General features: G+C 45.3%; 1 protein-coding gene across 2 annotated transcripts in view; it reads left to right on the forward strand.

Annotated features, from left to right (window-relative positions):
* The window catches only part of GALNT16 (polypeptide N-acetylgalactosaminyltransferase 16), a 79,212-nt gene that overhangs the window by 18,489 nt on the left and 40,466 nt on the right, over positions 1–20,257 (forward strand). The window lies entirely within an intron of this gene.

Here is a 20,257-nt window from a genome sequence, read left to right on the forward strand (position 1 = left end):
ACAGACTGTTGTGGAGTTGTTAAGATGCTTGAAGAGTCACTGACCTGTGGGCTGTGCTGCCTTCTCTGTCCAGAAAAAAAACCCAGAATAGTTTCTGTGCAGTTCTTTAAATGTTTAGCTTGCAGTTTGGGGGCCCAGACATGAATGATTTTAAGAGCTGTCGCATGTCTGAGGACAAGAGTTACAGATCTTTAGAATGGATAAGAATTTAGTTAAAATAGATAAGAATTTACTGACAATCCATAGCTTATTGGATTCCTCTATGTAAAATCTCATGTACAATACTGAAGATTAATTGATTAAACTCTTCTCTAGAAAAGTTTATTCTTTAAGATGTGGGTAATGTAACATTGCCTTACTGGCTCAAACAAGCATAAAGATAGGAGTTTAAAGTGGCAGTTGCCAGGCAGAGAATATTGTTATCTGCTTTTAATTATAGGACAATGTTTTCCTTAAAAAAAAAAACCAACAAAAAATGAATCCAAGTCTTTTGTATCCTTATGGTGAATGGAAGCAGTTAATTAAAATAAACGCTTTGGGTTTGAGATTTGCAAGGTCTTTCAGATGAAAGACTTGGGTAGACCTGGAAGTAGGTGTTTTATGAAGCTGTTTCCTGCTTTGCAGTTCTCCCTTTGAGCTGAGATGGAAAGGAGGTGTTAATCACTTCTCAAGGGCTCTGCAAGACATTGCTGCCAGTCTTGTGAACATCATCGATTGTGTCCTTCAAAAGATCTTGCTAGGGCCATGCAGCTGGAAGAAGGGACGGACAGCTGTGGTAGCTTGCTAAGAGAAGCAAGAATATTTGATTTAAGAGCCTGCAGGCTCTTATTACTGCTCCTCTTGCTCTGTTAAGGCACTAATCTTGTATTTTGCTCTGAAGGTTACCATGAACAGCTATGTCATTCCTCCAGATTTTCCCCGGTAGGGACAGTGCTTGGGAGGTCAAGAAAGAGAGGAGGAACTAGTCTTACCGAGGTGTCCCTCCATCTGTCTGCAGACCGTGCTTGTATTTCCTTGTCCCTGGGCACTGCCTCCCGTCTGGGCTGTGACAGAGGCAGGGGCTGAGCCAGCGCAGCCCCATACCAGCAGGGGACGGGGGTTCTGCTGGGTCACGAGAGGCCTGGGGGCAGAGGGGGTCATCTTCCAATAACTGGAGTGAGAAGACACGGAGGGATGCGAGGTGTGTTTGGAAGGAGTGCAGGGGAAACGGGAGGAACGAAAGCCGTGTTGGTCTCCACTGGATGCTGGCTGTGGCCCCTGAGAAAAAGCGTTTTTGCTCTGTTGCCGCTGATGTTTGTACCAGGTTAAAGCACTTGGGTGGGGGTGAAGATGCCATTCCGGGAATGTTTTGCTTCAGATGGGTTGACTGCAAAGAGAATTCTTGTTGTTAGCCTAGTATTAACTAGGGTCTATGACGGGGATGATGACTCTGTCACTTGCCTGGTAGGATGGAAGTATGCAGTGAAGGGTAACATTAAGTCATTATCAACTAAAAGAAGCTGAGGGAGTTCCTTTCCCTCGTGGTTTAAAACTTGTTGCTTCACACAGATTACCACAGTGCTCTGGGAAGAGGTTGAAGGGGTGAATTTGTGTAGGAAAACAGAGGATGGGAATGGGTGTCTTATATATACTTTTCCCACTTGCTGCTTCCCTCCAAAATGTATCAGTCATTTGGGAGTTGGTTCTGGCATATTGCTCTTTATAATAGGAGGAGTCTGTTAAAGGTGTATCTGATGGGTGATGAAGTACCTGTATGAGCTTTCATCTCTTAAGATGTTATCAGGTTAAAGATGGTCATTTGCTGGGGTGGTTGCTGCACCCCCAGCTCCAGTTCAGCACGGAGCAGAGGGACTGGGTGGAAAGGTGCCATTCGGACTAGTGGCCCTCAGTTCAGCTCCAAGGGCTGCTGGAGCAGCCTTGCTGGAAATATCCTTGCAGTTTGAGCCACTGGCCTAAATGCTGTCTCCAGAACCCAGAGAGTGAATATTAACCTGGACATAGAAAAGTCTCACAGCCTCTGACTCAGTGCACCTAAGTGACATGGAATGGGGATAGCTTGCAGAGGGCCAGGCAGGATGGATAAAGAAAGTTAATTTGGAGGGGGCAATGTGGCAAGATAGGACCAACTTTGTTTCCCTGTGCTTTTTCCTCTGTGCTCTAGACTGCAGAGAACAGCAGCTATTTAAACATCCCTGTAGGCTTTCCTCACTTTCAGGTGAGGAAAGAAAGGAACAATAATTTTTTAAGAAACCTGAGGTGTGGCTATGTGCACAGTTTGTGAACTGAGTTGTCTGGGAGATGTGTATGTGTAATTTGTGTGGGTGTATACTGGCAGCCTTGAGGTTCATGTTGCAGACCAGCTATGAGTGCATGCTGTAATGATATTTTAATTGTGATAACTTCTGGAGACTTTTTTTCAGTACAGAGGATTTTCACCATCTTTGTACTTATTCTCCTGTTTTGCTGAAAGTAGTAATTCAGATCTAGTGTTTCTCCTACTGCTCTGAGTGGTACAAAGCCATTTGTCCTCCTGAGCAAAACCATCGGAGGTCAGAGGGATGCCTCCCTGTATCTACCAAGGGAACTGACATACCTACCTAATAAGAGACCAAACCCGATCAGTTTGGCTGGTGCGCTTCTGTCCCCACCAAGAAGAGGTCCGTCTTGGACACCTTTAGTTTAAAAGCCCCAGAGCTATCCTGCAGAAAGGGCTGGTGGCAGGTGGCTCCAGGACCCAGCTGCCTGCCTTCCTCTCAGGTTTCTCTTGTGTGGGGCATCCCTAAGCAGGACTTGGGGCATCCAAGAGCTGGGGACAAGCCACGTTACAGTCCCCTCCTGTGTGAGGGTGGGCTTGCCCAAGACGGGATGACTCTGATGAAGTCACCAGGGCAGCAGTGACTTGCAGCAGGTAGAGCCCTCTTTAGCTGGAGGTGATCTCTCAGCCCTGCAGCAGAGGCTCCACCAGCAAAAACTAGTGAAGCACTTTCAACTCCATTGATTAAAACAGCAATAAATGAGCATTTGCTTGTTATGGCTAAATGAAGTTGTAGTACCTTGTCGTGGTTTAACCCCAGCCAGCAACTAAGCACCATGCAGCTGCTCGCTCCCTGCCCCTCCACTCAGTAGGACAGGGGGGAAAACCGGAAGGAAAAAGGTAAAACTCATGGGTTGAGATAAGAACAGTTTAATAGAACAGAAAGGAAGAAACTAACAATGATGATAATAAAATTACAATAATATTAAAAGGATTGGAATATACAGAACAAGTGATGCACGATGCAATCAATTGCTCACCACTCACCAACTGATGCCCAGTTAGTTTCTGAGCAGTGATCCATCCCCCAGGCCAACTCTCCCCAGTTTATGTACTGGGCATGATGTCACACAGTATGCAATACCCCTTTGGCCTGGCTGTGTCCCCTCCCAACTTCTTGTGCCCCTCCAGCCTTCTTGCTGGCTGGCCATGAGAAGCTGGAAAATCCTTGACTTGGTATAAACACTACTTAGCAACAACTGAAGAAAACATCAGTGTTATCAGCATTATTCTCATACTAAATCTAAACCACAACATTATACCAGCTACTAGAAAGAAAATCAACTCTATCCCAGCTGAAACCAGGACATATGTCAACCCATGAGATTTTGTTAGATGTTTCAGTGTTCTCAAGTTAATGAGCCTCCTTGAGATGGGTATCTCTTTTCTCTTGACACCTATCATCATGTCTCAGACCTGGCACAGTAGGATTTGAACTGTGTGACACTGGTTAATGCAGAGATATAGATTGCTATTGCATTACTTTCTCCACAGTGCATGGTCTGTGTCAATTGTCTCTCTCCGAAGCAGTCGATCACACGCTACAATTTTGCTTTTGGTCAGAAAGATTGCTTACTTTTCTGCAAAGAGAAACATGATTTCTTCCCTAATCTATGACTAAAGATCAGTGGACTTTTGGAAGATACCTGTCTACTTTCCTTTAACAAAATTATTCATTCTGTTGTTCCTCATGACTGACATATATATCAACTCCAGGCCTTTAGCGTCTCAGTACAAACCTCCACTGCCTGCACCCAAGGACTGATTATTCATTTGCAGGAACAGTACCAGGCAGTTATCTTCTGTGAACCAGCATACAGAAATGGGTAGTGTGCAGTCCTAGCAAATCAAGAGGATGGGTGTGCAAAAATTGCTCCATTTTATGACGGATGTGCCTTACAAAGATTTGATGCTGAGAGACAGTTTTCTATTGTTTAACTTAACTGCTGGTTTCTAATGAAGAGTGTGCTGCTAAGCTCTTCTGCTCCATCTGGTTGGGGCATTGGTTGTTAAAGGGTCAGCTTTCCTGAATTACCCAAATGTACCAAGTATTTGGCTTTTTTTTTTTTTTTTTTTTTTTTTAAAAAAAAACCAAAACCCAAAAAACCTTCTGGAAAAAGGATACCTTTTTTTTTCTGCTTCTGGAAGGATTCTCTCTTAGGTATCTGTGACTCTGAACTTGACCACAGTTAGTTATATTTGGGGGGTGGGAGGTAAATGTCTGGCAATCCCCTTGTTTCATCTCTTTCAGATTCTTTGGAGTAGCCCGTGAATGACATGCTGAGAACCAAGCTGTTGACCAATGTATGTTGATATGGCAGGTCTGGAAAACACCCTTATGATAGTTGTATTAAGGCTTCTGTAGATCATCACCAGGCCCTGGAAATAAACTCTAGCGTTGAAAGAAAAGTTGGCTTTACATTATTTGCGCTGGTCTTGTAAGCTAATTTTGGCTGAGCTGTTTAGGGGAGAAGCTGAAAGTGGATGCTCATAACAATCTGATGATTGTTCCGAGAAAAGTTAATCACAAGAGCTCCCCGAGGAGGTAAGGAGGTGCAGTACCGTGGTACTCATCAGTGTGGATAGGTAGCAACACCGAGCTGGGTGCAGGCATCAGAAATGGCTCTGGTGAATGACCTGGGTAGAGCCCTGCAATCACACTGGGGCGTGAGGCAGGAGCTGAGCATCTCCTCTCAGCACCCTGCTCCCAGGTAGCAGGCTCTGCCACATCCGCAGCACGCTGCGAGTATTAATTTCCTTCTTGCATAACTGGGAACTGGCTCTGCACTGGATAAGAACCTAGCTTTAAAAAAAACAAAAGCAACAAAACAAACTAAAAATTACTATGGTATTGCTATGGTAACAAACATCTAGAAATGCAGACAGATCTCTGTGTATCAACTGCAGGCTTGGGCTTTATAGCCTGTGCCCTGGTGGTTGCATATGCAATCAGAGACAGAAATGATGCTGTAAAGGGAAACAGCAGCTGGTTTATGATACCTTGGGATCTTTCCAAATATGAGACCTACTGCTCCCTCTGCTTGAGGCAGGCTAGGAACAGTTGCAGGCTGTTGGTGCGTGTCTGTCGCTGCCTGTTCGCTACCCACCCAGGCAATGAGAGATGAGGGGCCAAATGCACTTCACAGCACTGTTACAGCTGAGCAGAAATGGCCGATTATGGGATCAGTGCTGGAACATTCTGCATTTTGAGTGTAAGAACACCTTGGCCTCTCATCAGGTTTTTGGGGGGCTTTGGCTAGTTGGAGAAGACAAGTTCATTTTGCATATAGTCTATCATTTGCAGCTTCCAGCAGCATGTTCAGTGGCAAGCCTGCGAGAAGGCAAAGGGAGCTCAGCTTCTTCCCTAGCATGGTGTTCAGTTGTGTGTGCAGTGGTTCTGGTTTTCATTCTTGTTTTCCATTTTCACTCTGTTACGGGCAGTGTTAAAATCAGTGAAGTAGGAGGGGAGGTGCCAGCAGCAGAGAGCTTTGAGTTTGTGGCTGAGATGGAGCAGGTTCTTCCAAAGCACCCCTAAAGCATAGGGTGTCTTGGTTACTCAGCCAGCCATTTTCCCCTCCACAAGCGTCTCCTGAAAAATACAGCAGGACTGGGCAATAGGACAGGAGAAAAAGGGAAGGAGCTTCTACCAGGGCAATTACAGAGGTGTAGGGGACCCCACTATAATCGTGGAGGCTGATGTTGGGAGAGAAGACAACCTGTTCTGAGAAAGCCTGGCTTTGAAGAGGAGAAAAGACCTCAAAATGCTGCCACCTAAAAGAGGTCTTTCTTCCTTGCAGCCCTCCCTGAGGGATGATCATGAAAGGATCCTGGCATGTAAAAAGGAAGATGCCTCTGGCTCCCCTTGGGACCAAGTCACAGGCTGATTCTTCCCAACTGCCATTTCAGGCTTCAAATTTGTTGAAGCTACTGAGTGTGAGATATCACTGGGGACTTGATCTGGATGCTTTTGGCATGCCACTTGTTTCTGATGTACTCTGCATGTGATTGCAGGGAAGCAGGGGAAGAACTCCAGGGAGCTCAGTCTCCTGCATCAGGGCACATGCTGGCATGTAATTATGTGCAGTCATGCCAATTAATGCTTGTAGTGTACATGCATGGTAGAACTAGCTTTGCCTTGACACTCGTAATTCAGGATTGGCCTTTGTGCTGAGCGTTCAACTCTACAACCTTAAATATGCCTTTTAATATTGGTTTGGGAAGGAAGGGGCAAGGGAGGGAGCTGTATGAAGTAGTGTATATATTGACAGACAGTGAAGAGCCCTGTGTCAGCTCATGTTGCTTAAACATCTGTTAATTAGGGAGAAAGATTGAAAAAGACTGTCCTGGCGATTGGCTGGATCTTGAGCGGTGAACGTTACTCAGTGGGCATGAGAGCTGCTGTGCATGCTCTGGCTCACACCCTGCGGCTGCAGAGATCTCGCTGGCAGCTGCCTTTGTACTAATCAAAAATAAGATTTGAACCGTTAAACCCATTTAATTCAGTAGGAGGTGCTGCTCTGCTGAAGAGTGTTGCTCATTATTGGCATTGGGTGTGTTGCTGGTCAGACCCCCTTCAGCAGTGGCTGGGATAGCCTGCCTGAAATGGGACATGCAGGTGAATACACTGCCTGGGTGCTCGTGGTCCAGGGTCCTGCCACATTCAGACTCATTAGATAGAATACCTTCTACATCCTACCAGCTACAGTAACAAATGCTTATTCCAGACTGTGTAATGCAGAATTACAAGCTAGTTCCTCTTTCACATTCACCTTTTGTCATTTAAGGATAGGCCTCCCACATCTTGTTCTCTGTCTATAACGGTTCTTTCAAGTTTTCGGTGGTTGGTTTTCTGGTTTGTTTTTTTTTAAGTTTATTTTGTGATATCTTTGGTGCTGTCTGTCCCCACGCTTGCAACCACAGCTCTGCTTTTGGTTTTATGATTATTTTTTTTTAAAACCTACTTTGAACAAACCTGTCAGCACATTTCTTTGTTCATGTTTGTTCATCTCCATGTTCCCTTCTGGAGCCAGAAATGCTAAAACCTAACAAGAGCAAGCCAGAAATGTGAAGAGTGGCTCAGCATCCTTTTGTATTTGGAAGAAAATGAATCGTGTTACAGACTCCATGTCTCTAACAAGCTGTATTGCATTTAATCTTTACCTCGCCATCGCAACCTCCAGCTAGAAATGTATGTATTATTTGTCTTCTGGGTAATGAAGCCTATTTAACAACGTATTAGTTAAAATGGTTTCTAAACACAAGCCATTTTCCAGGGCAAATAAAGATTTGGAAGAAGGGGAGGTTCAGTGTGTTAAGCAGTATGATTTTTCCAATAGATAGTATTAAACTCTTGAGTGTGAATGGCTGGAAGCTAGTGGAAAACTGGGGCCTTGATGAGTACTGTGTATGTGTCTGTTTCTCTGTTTGTATTTTTGTTGTGGCTGAAATCCTGTCCTGCTGATGTCACTGGGAATTTTGCCACTGGATTTCACTGGTAATTTACAGCACACTCAGATTTTTACATGGTGTTCTTCTGAACACAAGCAAAGCCTCTGTGGTTGTGCTGCTCTCTCTGGAGAAGAGAAAGCAGACCTCACTGAGCACAGCTCATCCTGGTGAGCAACCCTGTGGTCTTCATGGAGCTGCGACAGGACTGAATGTATCTAGGTTTAGTTTTCATTCGTATTTAGGAAGCCTGCTGAAGGCCCAGGCAAGATTCTCTGACCATCACAGCACCAGTGGCTTTTTGGAGCTGTGCCCTCTCTTCAGTGAAATAAACCTGTGTGGTGAAAAATGCACCTGCCCGGTGCTCCTAGGTGATGGGAGGTAGTGAAGCGGTTACATTGCCCAGAGACATGGATGGAGGTCACTCAGTCCTCCTGGTTATACTCAGCTGTCATACTTTGGAAGAGGAGAATTTAATAAAAGCATCTGATGGATCTTGAGAAGGGAAAACTGTCTTCCTTGACAGCATTGGTTATACTCACACAACACTCCTCTGGGAAGCAGAAGGTTGGGATCACAGCCCCAGCTATCAGAAACAGATGCCCACGTTTTTGTTATGACCTGTGCATGAACTTTGAGTTTGAAAACTTGCTCACAGAGTGGAAACTGCTGAGCTGGTGGCTGGGTTTGTGAGCCAGCCAGCCGTGGCAGGGGGGCTGTCAGGACTGCAGTCTGCGTGGTGTGAGGAAAGCGGGACCGGACTGCAGGGCTCTGGGAACTTTCTGAAAATGGGATTTGGGCAAAAACCTCACTAGCTGGGTATGTGGAGAAAAATATCAGCCATATCTTTTAATAAATGAACTCAAAACCAGCAGCTCCCAAAATCTGCCTGATTGGACTTACGGTTTAGTCAGGCCAAAACCAGCTATAGCCCAAAGTTTCTGTAGCGGTGTTATTGCTGACCACCAACATTCAAACATTACTTGATTTGAAAATCAGATTTTGTGCCCTTTATCTTCACCTTCTGGGTTTCAATTTCTGGGTATCCACCTTTTTCTTTTCTGCAACTATGAAGGCAAAAAATTACCTTCTCAAAAGAAAAGCTGTGAGTTCTCCTAACAACATAACCCGGGAGTTGCATCTTTATGAGATGATCTTATGAGAGTTGCAGCAGAACTGTGAGCGCTGTGTGTGCGGAGTCAGATGATCGCTGCCCTTTGTATTGGATGGGGATTGATAGTGCAGTGGATTTTAAAGATCCTTGCTGGTCTTTGCAATCATTGACTTTATTTTGCTGCACTTTGCACCTGCAGAATGAGACAAGTGGCGGTGCTCATGGGGAGAACTGCATTTCCACAAGCAGTGGTTTTGGCCATACCTGTCCCGAGTGTATTTTTGTGATGCCTGCTTCCATGGTTCTGCTCTTCCTTATATGCCCAGCCCTTTCCTGGCTGACAGTGATTAAATGGCAGAGCAGAGACGCTGTTGAGGAGGCCCCTATTAATAATGGGATTGAAGTCTAAAATGACAGAGGCCTACATAGCGTAACACAAGGGTTTTTTCATATCTGACAGACAGATATGAGCCCATTGCATGATTCTTCATTGGTATGCATCCTTAATTAAATTTGCTATTGGGGAGGTGAATTTAATGCCTTTGCAAATGGAGACCCAAGCACAAGCAGAGCATGGCTCTGAGCATCTTGTCAGTTCAAATTGATTGCTGAGTCCTGGAATTGGAGCAATGCAGTAACTGAAAAATTAATCAATTAAAATGGAATATCATTTGGCTCCTAAACAAAATGCCAACGACCTATTCTCAAATCTTCACTGACAAATAGACATTGAGTTTTTCTACTATTAGAAGACAATGTTGCATGCCGCAGGGCTGAATGCACGGCAGAGAACGTATCTGAGTGAACAAGGTCTTGTGCAGAAGGACTCATTTTTGTAATGAGTCATGGCTGCATATGCATCATCACTATTTTCAGTACAGAAGGGGTACCAGTACAGTCCCTGGGGATAGTTCTCATGGCTTCGGACCTCCAAAATACAAGTCTGCATTGTGAGCTGAAGGTCACTCTTGAACTTCTCTAAGAAGCCAGGTCATGATTCAACGGCAGCATGAGGAGTTATTTTAAGTCACTCCGTTAAACACGAGTTTGGTTGTTGGTTTACAGACAAGTTGCATTTTCTTATTGGGCCTGGCTAACTCGCAGCCAACAGGTCCTGCTGAGAGCCTTTCTGTGTGATGCTCAAAAACTAATGTGAGGAAGAGCTGTGTGGAGTATTGTGGTAAATTACCTGACTCGTCAAGGTTGTGTCCTACGCAGGTGTTATTTTCTGGGAAGACAAGGTCCGTGCAGGCTCTGGGGCTGTGGGCCAGCTTCCAGGAGCAGCGGCACGGTACCCCAGCTGGCACAAAGGCAGGAGTGTGGCTCCCCGAGGCTGCTCTGCCACCCGGCTCAGTCTGCCCGATGTGCCGCACTCCCCACCTGCAAGGTGCAGCTATCTGTGAGAGGCTGGAACAGGGGCTATCTGGTGATTAACACGGGCAGAGAGGAGAGAGTTGGTGCGGAATTGGATAATATTCAAAATCATGACTGTTTGAGCAAGACCCACTAACAAAAACATCTTAGAGAAAAATCTTTCCTTTGTGGAAGATGGGGAGAAATTCCCACCTCCTGCTGTGGGGCTGGGTTTGTCCCTGGTGGGGATGCGAAATGTCCCCTTGTCTTCCTGGCTTAGCTGTGCATGTGCACAGTATTTCTGCAGAGTGTGAATGTTGGCTAGTTGCAAAACCACACTATTTTAGTCTTAATCTTCTAATCTCCGTTTAAAGCTCTAACTCTTGAGGATGAATGATTAAAAAGGTACTTCAACCTCCTTTCTCTAGCCTTAGCAAAAAGTCCTTACAGAGTGATCTTGAAGGCAAAGAAAATGAGCCCCAAGCTTAATATAATTAAATGTTTTGATGCTTTGGGTGAACAGTGCCCATTCCTCAGTGCTAGCTGACCTCTGCTCATCTTTTAGATAACTAGTTCACTGCTGACTATGTTAGCAGCTTATGAGGTCTGAAGTTGCTTTCTCCTTCTCTGTGAAAATACCTGTGGTGGCATCTGTCACTCTAGGCAGTTGTGATTCACTGGGAGGAAAAGGCTGAATGTAGGTCACTTATTTCAAAGGGAATAGATTAGTACATCAGCACGGGAGGCACATTGTGCAGACAGTGTAGGTGGGGGAGTGGGCACAGAGAGACACAATTTATGTGACTGATATGTTTAATGAAGACCTAGACCACCCTCATTTGAACTGTCTTACTGGTTTCATAGGTGCTACCAGGTAATCATGAAGGCATCATCTGTCTTGATACAGAATGCTGTATGTCAGTCTGTCATGATACAGATGCTATAAATCGGGCTTCAGGTAATGCCTAAATGGCCATTGAGCGTCTAACACTTGAAGACAAATAACAAAACAGTGTTCCTTTTTCTTCTTTGGTTTAATAATTCAGAATCACTTGGAACCCGGGGCATTCTTTAATATTTAAATGTCTACAAAGACCAGGATATTTTTCCAAAAGAAAAAATGCAGCTTCCTATAGTGCCTTTTTTAATCTGAAGGACCTCAAAATACACTTTCACAGCCTGTGTTATATGTATGTATGTATAACTTTTAGCAGAGCAGTATTCCTATATACAGTAAGTAACCTAGATGGCTTTTGCTAAGGAGGTTTGCTATGTGATACTAAACAGACGTCTGAATGCAGACAGCTTCATGTCCATGTGACCATCGTTTCTCTGTAAAAAACCTTCTTTCCCAGAGGCACGGTGTCCCCAGCTACCCATTGGATCTCTTTCTGACAATGCTGCTTTTTTGGCGTGGGTGGGAACTGCCTAGTCCCTTAGGTATTCAAATAGTGTACTGTCATGTCTGTCTTCTCCCTGGCACCAGATGTTGTCATGGATATTTATGGATAGCGAGAGGTGTGCCTGGAAAACAAGTGCTGTTTCAGGGAAGAACAACCCCACAGACCTCACACTCCTCTCCCGTGCTGGTACTCAGTAATTTTGATGACCATCCCCTCACTATTTTTCAGGGGTTTCTCCACATTGTTTTTCTCCTGGAGAGAAATATAAAAGCATAAAGGTTTCTATCAGTAAAATGGCAGTGTTTGTGTCACAACAAAATTTGCCAAACAGGCAACAAATGGCTTTACTCTGGATTGTGAGATGAAGATTGAATCAACATAGAAGCCAGATGTATGTGTGTCTGGACATGTGGGTGTTTATACAAAATCAATGTATGCGAATGTCATAGATATATTAAAAACAAAAATTGTAATATAATTTTTCAATTTTGTATAATGGACATCTGTGTGCATTAGGCTTCAAACTGAGGGAAGAAATAGGCCTTGGCAACTGCTTCACCTCATCTGGGGTCAGGATTTTTATGGTTCTGAGCGGTCTCATTTCCTCAGAGCTGTTTGGAAGAGAGTGCCCTCGGGCATCTATCTTTGAAGCCCTTCTGGCTTCTACTGCTTTGCTTTATTCAACACTCCCGAAAACAAAAGACTAGAAAGATGCCCCAGGGCATCATGTCCCCTCCCTCCAGTTATGGGCAATGTATTCCTGCCTCTGGGCAGCTAGGCCAGAAAACTTGGTAGGATCCAGCCCTTGCTAACTGCTCAAGGCCTATTCAGGATTACGTAGCTAGGTCAAAGATCGACATACTTTATAGGAGTCATCTTCTGCTATATGTTATTTCTATATATGTTATATCGTCTTGGCCAGCAGTAGAGCATGGTAACCGATAGTATTGTGCACCTGTCACATGTGAAGTTGTATAATAAATTTCAGCTTCTCAGGTTATCATTCTACAATGAATATACATCAGGACTGTATTCAGAGGGGAATCCAAGTTGGCATGATTTATGCATGGATTGCTAATCTACATGGGGGCGGAGAGGGGTTAGTTCATGCTGAAGCCAGTCACTGCATGTGGAAATGAGTTGTTTGCATGCAGTGTAATGCTGAGCTCATATAACCAGCATGGCAGCAAGTACCCCACGCTCTTTAGGGCTGCTGTCTGCAAAATGAATGAGACTGATGTGTGCTGTAGTGCTGGCGCTTGTGCACTGTGTGTTACTTTTGGCCGTCCTCCAGTTGTCAACCCATGCTGCTTTGCATACCTTTGGGACCTGGGCAAAGCGATCCAGATGTGCTTCCTTCTCTTCCCTCTTGTAGACAAGGACATGCAGGATCGGGATGAAATATCACAAGGAGGATGATTCTCCACAGAGCCACTGAAGAGGTGACTAAGTAGGATCATTAGGCAGAGGCCACATAGCTGCCTTAGAAACAGGATTGTGAGTTCTGAGACATGAAAGCAAGGAGCTGGGACTGTGATAGGACAGACACCACCTTTCCATATGCTGAGAAGTTGCATGAGGGTAGTGGTGTGTGAAGCTATCGGAGAACCACCGCTTGTGATAGACAGAGGTAGTAACTTAATTGCTCTTGGGGGTTTTTTTTGCTGCTCCCCCTGTAACCTTCCCCTGCAGTGTTTTCCTCTCTTGTGTTGCCTACTTTCTTCCCGAAAACTGCCCAAAAGACCAGCTTGTCAAACCATGGCAAGTGTGCTTGACAGTTAGTGGCCAAGCCCTGTCCATCAACACACTGTTGTGACCTGTAAGTCAGCAACATCCCGTTTCTAAACTCTTCACATTAACAACCAGTGTCTGTTTGTGACAGACGTCATAGGAGAGTGTGATGTTCACTTCATCCAGACCGTAGGCAATAACATGGAAAACACTGTGCATCTTCTGTGTCTCTTGGAGCAGGCTCTGAAAGTAGCATCCAAAAATTGATGGGTGTGGGGAGAACATTGCTGTGGAGACCAAACACAGAAAAAGAATTGCTTCTCCTTTCTCATACAGGATTTCCACCTTTTCAGGCCAGATGTTTGAGGACACTTTCCTTGTCAATCTCTGGTAAAACTATGAGGGAAGAAGAGAAGAATGAAATAGAAAATGTTTGGTGGAATCCCATGACTTCCTAGCCATGAGGCAGGGATGGAGAGAAACGGTTAAAACAGGGCTGAAACAGAAGAGAGCAGAGATGCAGTCTTCCAGAGCTGGCAAAGAATTGCTTCTGCATCCACAGAAGGCAAGAAATGCCAGGAGACACTGGAAAAGAATAGGGAGGTGGAGAGGCACCTTGGGCAAGCAGCAGTGCTGGAAAGCAAGCCCCAGCAGACTTTCCCTGCTTCTCACTCCCACCATCCCTTGGCAACTACAGCTCTGTCACAGGGCCTGGAGAAACCCTGTGAGTTGGCAACTGTGGCATCTTCTCAGAGCGCACAGAAATGAGCCTCTGCTGGGGGCCCACCACTGGTCTCTCCAGCCCAGTTTGGAACTGGCAGCAGGCCTCAAGATTGTCCAGTGTTGATGGCAGTAGAAAATCTTTTGTGACCAATTAGCTGCTGTGGGAGCTGATCAATTCAAGTATTTTTACTGCTTCCTTTGTGTTACTCCAGTTTGTGCAAGCTACAAACAAAACATTCAAATCTGTCTCTGAGCTCCTCTGTCAGCACTTGCACTTCTCAAAGAACAGAGATGGTTCTATTTAACTGTGGTAATTTTTATTAACGTTTCATAACAGGAGTTCCATAAGAGCATGGTTCCTAAACCACATTTAAAATGTTTTACACAGTTAAAGCATGAATAAAATAGGCCCAGTGCTGTCAGGCACAGCCTTTTCTCTTAAAGTATTTTGAGCAATTTTTCAGAGACATATACGGACTATTTCATGAGACATAATGAGAGCCATGTGTGCACTGGGACTCCTAAACCCAACTGGAAATACAACACACCCTCCGAAACAAATGCTGTCGGCAACAGGCATTCAAGAGACGCTATCTTGCAGGTTCAGCCCATCGAGAGTAGCTTGCTCCCTGGGAGTTTCTTGGGAGTTGCTGCAGCTCTCAGTCCTGCCCTCTCTGTGCTCTGTGCCATTCGTAGCCCATCCATGTGCCAGCATAAGGTTTACAGAGCTGAGCAGCACCTGTCTCTGTAGCATCCTCAAGCACTGCTGTGCTCCCGAGCATCTGATTGCTGGTGGTGGTGCTCTGCTGTCCTGTCCTCTCTGGGACTTGTCTTCAGGTCACTGGGACAGTGTATGGAGCAAGTGGAGTGAGCCCACGGAGAAAAATTTCATGCTGTGCGGGCCACAGCAGCTCCACTGTGGTTTATAGAGGTGGCTTGGCCCTGACCTTTGCTCTGAGGGAAGAGGATTTGCTCAGCCAGCAATGGGTCGAAGCTGGCATTAAACCAGTTCAGAGGGGAAAACTCTGCTGAGGGGGGTTGGACCTGCAGGGCTGGTGGGAGGGAGGTGCTGGCAGGGTTGGAGGTCATGGTAGTGGCAGTATGTGAGGCTGTGGCAGCGGGATAAATCGAAGGGGAGCCTCGAGAGGGAGGAGGGTTTGGCGAGGTTGTTACTCCCTGGCTTGCTTTGTGTCCATATTCATCAGTTAGACCTTCCTGGTCAGTTAGTTCTTCCAGGGAAGGACATGTACTGGGGATGGCTTGTGATGATTGATGCTTTTCTGTCCCAGGATTTGACAGAGCTGACATAATCATGAAAATGGGCTTAAAACAAGAGAGAAGCATGGCAGCCCCTTGCTCCATTTGTTGTACTAGTGCTAAACACTTGTAAGAAAGATATGCAAGAGCTGCAAAGTATACGTCCTGTCATATAAAACTGCTGTTGGACTAATTTCACAGTAACTGTAAAATGATTAATTGCACTTGCCTTTGAGACTTTTGCATATCTTACTCTAGTTAAGTAATGATTCCTCATAGCACCTGTAGTATGGTTATCCTTTTTGAATTTGGCCAAGCTTGCTGTTACCAGAAAATATCTTGGGACCCTGAAGTCCTCAGCTGCTCTGGTTTTAGTGGCTGTTTGCACGATGTTGGAGCTGGTATGCCTGTGTCTGTTGGCAGACAGTGACAATGCATGGAGGTGAATGGCACTGTCTGTATTATAGTCTTGCTCTTTCACAAGTGATGAGCCCTAGAGGAATATCACTGTGCTAATCAAGAAATGAGGCTCTCAAGTTTTCATAGATGTGCATGGCATTAATTTCTTTCCCTTAATCCCTTGCTTATAAAGTTAATTTCACTATTTAAATAATTTCTGGTCTCTTGAACCATGTCAAAACACAAATAAGAACATCCTTTCAACAGCAGAAGAGCATCTCAGTGAATTCTGTCACTGAAAGGGAAAAGCATATGTGAAAATGAGTAGTGGTGAAATGAGATTAGGAGGTTTACAGTATTTCCTGAAATTGTGGTATGTGAATTGTGTTGGAGGTCTCAGCAATGTTTGAGACAAACCTTGATTTCTGCAAACTACTTTGCTAATCCCTAGTCTAGACGCTCACATTTCCACTGCCTATTCATCTTTATTTCTGCTTTCATGTAGCAAATATTTTTGTTCTATCAAAGAGCATCAGTGTTCTGGTTTTGGCTGGGATACAGTTAATTTTCTTTCTAGTAGCTGGTACAGTGTGTTTGGGATTTAGTGTGAGAATAATGTTGATAACACACTGATGTTTGAGTTGTTGCTAAGTAGTGCTTATTCTAAGTTAAGGATTTTTCTGTTTCCCATGCTCTGCCAGCAAGCAGGAGTACAACAAGCTGGGAGGGAGCATGGCCAGGACAGGTGACCCGAACTAGCCAAAAGGATATTCCATACCAGAGAACATCATGCTCAGTATATAAACTGGGGGGAGTCAGCTGGGATGGGCGGATTGCTGCTTGTGCATCCGTCGGTGGTGAGCAATTTCATTGTGCCTCACTTGTCTTTTCTTGGGTTTTATTACTCTCTTTTTTTTTTTGTTATCTTCCTTTTCATTACAGTTATGATATTGTTATTATCATATTTTATTTTAGTTTAATTATTAAACCATTCTTATCTCAATCCACGAGTTTTACTTCTTTTTTTTTTGATTCTTCTCCCCATCCCACTGGGAGGGGAGGAGTGAGCAAGCGGCTGCGTGGTGCTTAGTTGCTGGCTGGGGTTAAACCATGACAGTCAGTCAGAAGGAACGGGGCTCTTCTGCTCCCCTAACTCCCACTTGTAGTTCCAACCTCAAGCATGGGTATACAGGGTGTGTAACTACATAAAGAACTTATGGGTATGAACTGTCCTGTTGATATGGTAAAAGTCTTGACTCTGCACTCAGCTGTACATTCTGTGCCTTTAATATACCCAAAGCTCATATGTGCTTATATTGACTTCTTCCTGAAGTGAGGGGTGTTAATGTGAAGGGAGAAGAAAGAGGGGGTGGATATCAGTCTGCCCTCCTCAGAGGGTTTGGCAGGGGACTGATTACTTATTTCATAGAGAACCTGTGCTGCTCCTGTCAAATATGTTTTGAATTAACAGTGATAAATGTCCTGTAGTTAAACATCTATATTATAGGAGAAGAATCTGATAAAGCAAGTCAGTCCTTAAAGATAAGCTTTACATTTGCTTTGCCAGGCTTGTTTGTAGCTGTCCGGGCTCCACTCAGGGTAGTGTTTGGTTTCCTGTCTTAATCTGACTTTCCTGTTGTGTATGTAGTTTGTAATGAGCTGTAATATTGATGGCTTTTCTGAGGAGCTGCTACCCTGCTCTTTCTGCCATCTTTTGTATTAGCACAGACCTGATGAACTGTAGAGGTCTGCAGTGCCCTTATTGAATTGCATTTGTTGTTTTCAGACATTTTTTTTTTCCCCATGTGTTGAGATAATTTTGAATTCTAATCCTGTTCCCTAATGTGTCTGATATTTTTGCTAGATTTCCTATGGATTTGATAAACATACTCTGTCTCAATATCCAAGGTACTTTTTAAGAAAATATTGAATAGTGCTGGATCCAGAACAAACCCCTAAGACCTGCTTTCACCATAGCCCCTTTGCTCTGACAGTGGCTTTCCAACCAGTTTCACCCATTCTGTAGTAGTTTCATCTAGACTATTATTTCTCTAGCTTGCTAATGATGTTTTGCCAGCCCTTATTAAAAACTTTACCAAAGTCATGATGTATCTATCTCCTGCTTCTCCACACCCCTAAGACTGATTACTCCAACACAGGAGAAAATTAGGTTGGTCTGACATGATGTGGTCTTGACAAATCTCAGTTGGCTCCTATTTATTATCTTGTTATCTTCTTGGTGCTCACAGATCGCATGTTAGGTTACTTGTTGATTAGCTGTCTTTCTGGAAGCTGAAGCTAGGCCCTCTGAGCTATCATCCCCTGAACCTTCCCTTTTCTCTGTTTGAAGAGAGCACAAAGAGATACCAGCGGAGATGAAAATGAGAAATATTCTTAACTGACAATTAATTCCCAGTGCTCTTTTACCACTTTTAAAATTTGATACGTGAGAACCATAGCGTCTAGAGGAATTACCCCTAATAGTTCAAGTTTAAATGTGTCATGGCCCTGAGGGCACTAATGGGCCCTCCTGTCCCTGCCCACTCCCCAGGGCTCCCCCGGCCCTGCTCATGGCCCAGGACCCTGTTGCCCCCCGGGGGTCCCTGCACCCTGCCCATGGCGCAGGACCCCAGGGGCTCTCAGCCCCTGCCCCAGCGACGCCGCAGCAGGGCCCGTCTCCAGCTCCCCACAGCCTTGTTCTGCCTGGCCATGGGGCCTGCCACGGTGGGCCCACATCCCATCCTGTCCCCAGCGAGGTGCCCGATGCCTGGGGCTGGGGCTGCCCCGGTGCCCCCCGGCTGCCCCACTCCTGGCTGGGAGGTGGGGATGGTCCCTGGCTGCCAGGCCTTGCCCTGAGCTCCGCCATGGGGAGTCCCTGGCCCTCGCGGTGCCCTGACAAAATGGCTCCTGAAGACCCGTTGCTACTTCCAGTGTTTTGCAGGACGTTCCTGGCAATATAAACCAAAACCAGCTGTTGCTTTTCCAGGGCTTGGGGAGACGGTGTTAAGTAGCGAAGGGAAAGCGAGTGACTGCAGAATATTTAGAGGCGGGTGATAAGCCGGGCTTTTGCTACAAACCAGTGTTGTGTTCTAGGGCAAGAGGAAAAAAAGAAATGGAAGCTCGGTTTGCCAGAACTCCTAGTATGAGTCGAAGGAGGAAAACCTTTCAATTTCTAGAGGGTAATTATTTTCCTCATCGTACAGAAAGTATGACTTCAAGGGAGAGTCTAGGCAGCAGGCAGTGAAACCAGCCGTACAGAAAACTGACCCGTTGCCTTAAGCCAGCGGAGTGCCCAGCCGGTGCTGCGGCGGCAGGGGGACGATGGCGGGCATCCCTCGCGGAGGGGCGGCGGGGCGCTCGCGGCCGGGGGGGGGCAAAATGGAGGCAGGCCTATCTGGCGAAGCGTGCCGGGGCCTGTCCTGCACTAGGGCAAATCCATACGCAGCAGCTTGGCTGTGCAGTGGTTGAATAAGTTTCTTTGTGTTGAGAATAGTGGCGCTTTTCCCCCCCCCCCCCCCCATGAAAAGGCTCTTCCCTCGTTCTTGTATGGTAAGAAAGGGAAATCTGAGCGTCAGGCTGACCTTGGCTGAATTAGGCATAATTATATGGGCCACCTTCATTTCTTTTCTCATTCATTCATCTTCTCCCCAAATGGAATATTCCTAACATTTAATTTCTCTTCATCCTCCGGTAGCTTCCTTCCAGAGACCAGTTTGACAAAACTTGCACTCTGGCTGTGGCTGCTGAGCTGTCACTGATTTTGTGTAACAGTGTTCACGATGGTTTCAGTTTTCTCTGTCCCATTTGCAGTGCACTCGATTTGCTATATTTCCCATCTCAGCGGACTGAGTGCACCGGACCAAGTGGTCACGGTTCATTTGAAATCCATCAATGTGCATGAGTAGTTCAATTTGTTTCTTCTAATGTTCATTATCTTGCACTTGTCTACGCTGAATTTCATTTGCCATCATCTTACCCAGCTGTCTGGTTCTCCTAGGGCTGTCTGCACTGCAGGGTAGCCCTTCTCAGAGAAAGGTGCAGACATGTTTGTTCTTCTAAGCTCTCTCCTGCTTAAGGAATTTGCTGTGGTGCTGGGTGTCTTGAGTTGCTTCCCAACCCATTAAGATGGCTCGACCAAAATGCTGTGTGATATTGGGGACCAGTCCCTGGTCTCTTGCCCTCTAAAGCTCCTAAAAGGAGCCTTATAGCAGGAGAAACATGATCAAGCCTAGTATTAGAGGGTATCCAAACTATTTTACACAGAAGGATCTCAAGATCTGGGGATTGTCCAGCACTTTGGATGAGATGTGGACGTGCCAGAATCTGCCTTTTCCAGCAGTTTTAGGGAGCTCCAGCACTCCTTCGTACAAGGCTGGGAGCATTTTATGGCTTCTTCATGATTTGGTCTACTGAACAGCTACCGTAGACAATTTGTTAAACTACTTTTATTGTATAACAATCCTGATTGCTTTATAAGCCAATATTTTACAGTTTCTAGATTGTTTCCAACCAAAATCT

Source organism: Haliaeetus albicilla, chromosome 5 (genome assembly GCF_947461875.1).
Source record: "Haliaeetus albicilla chromosome 5, bHalAlb1.1, whole genome shotgun sequence".
Lineage (NCBI taxonomy): Eukaryota > Metazoa > Chordata > Aves > Accipitriformes > Accipitridae > Haliaeetus > Haliaeetus albicilla.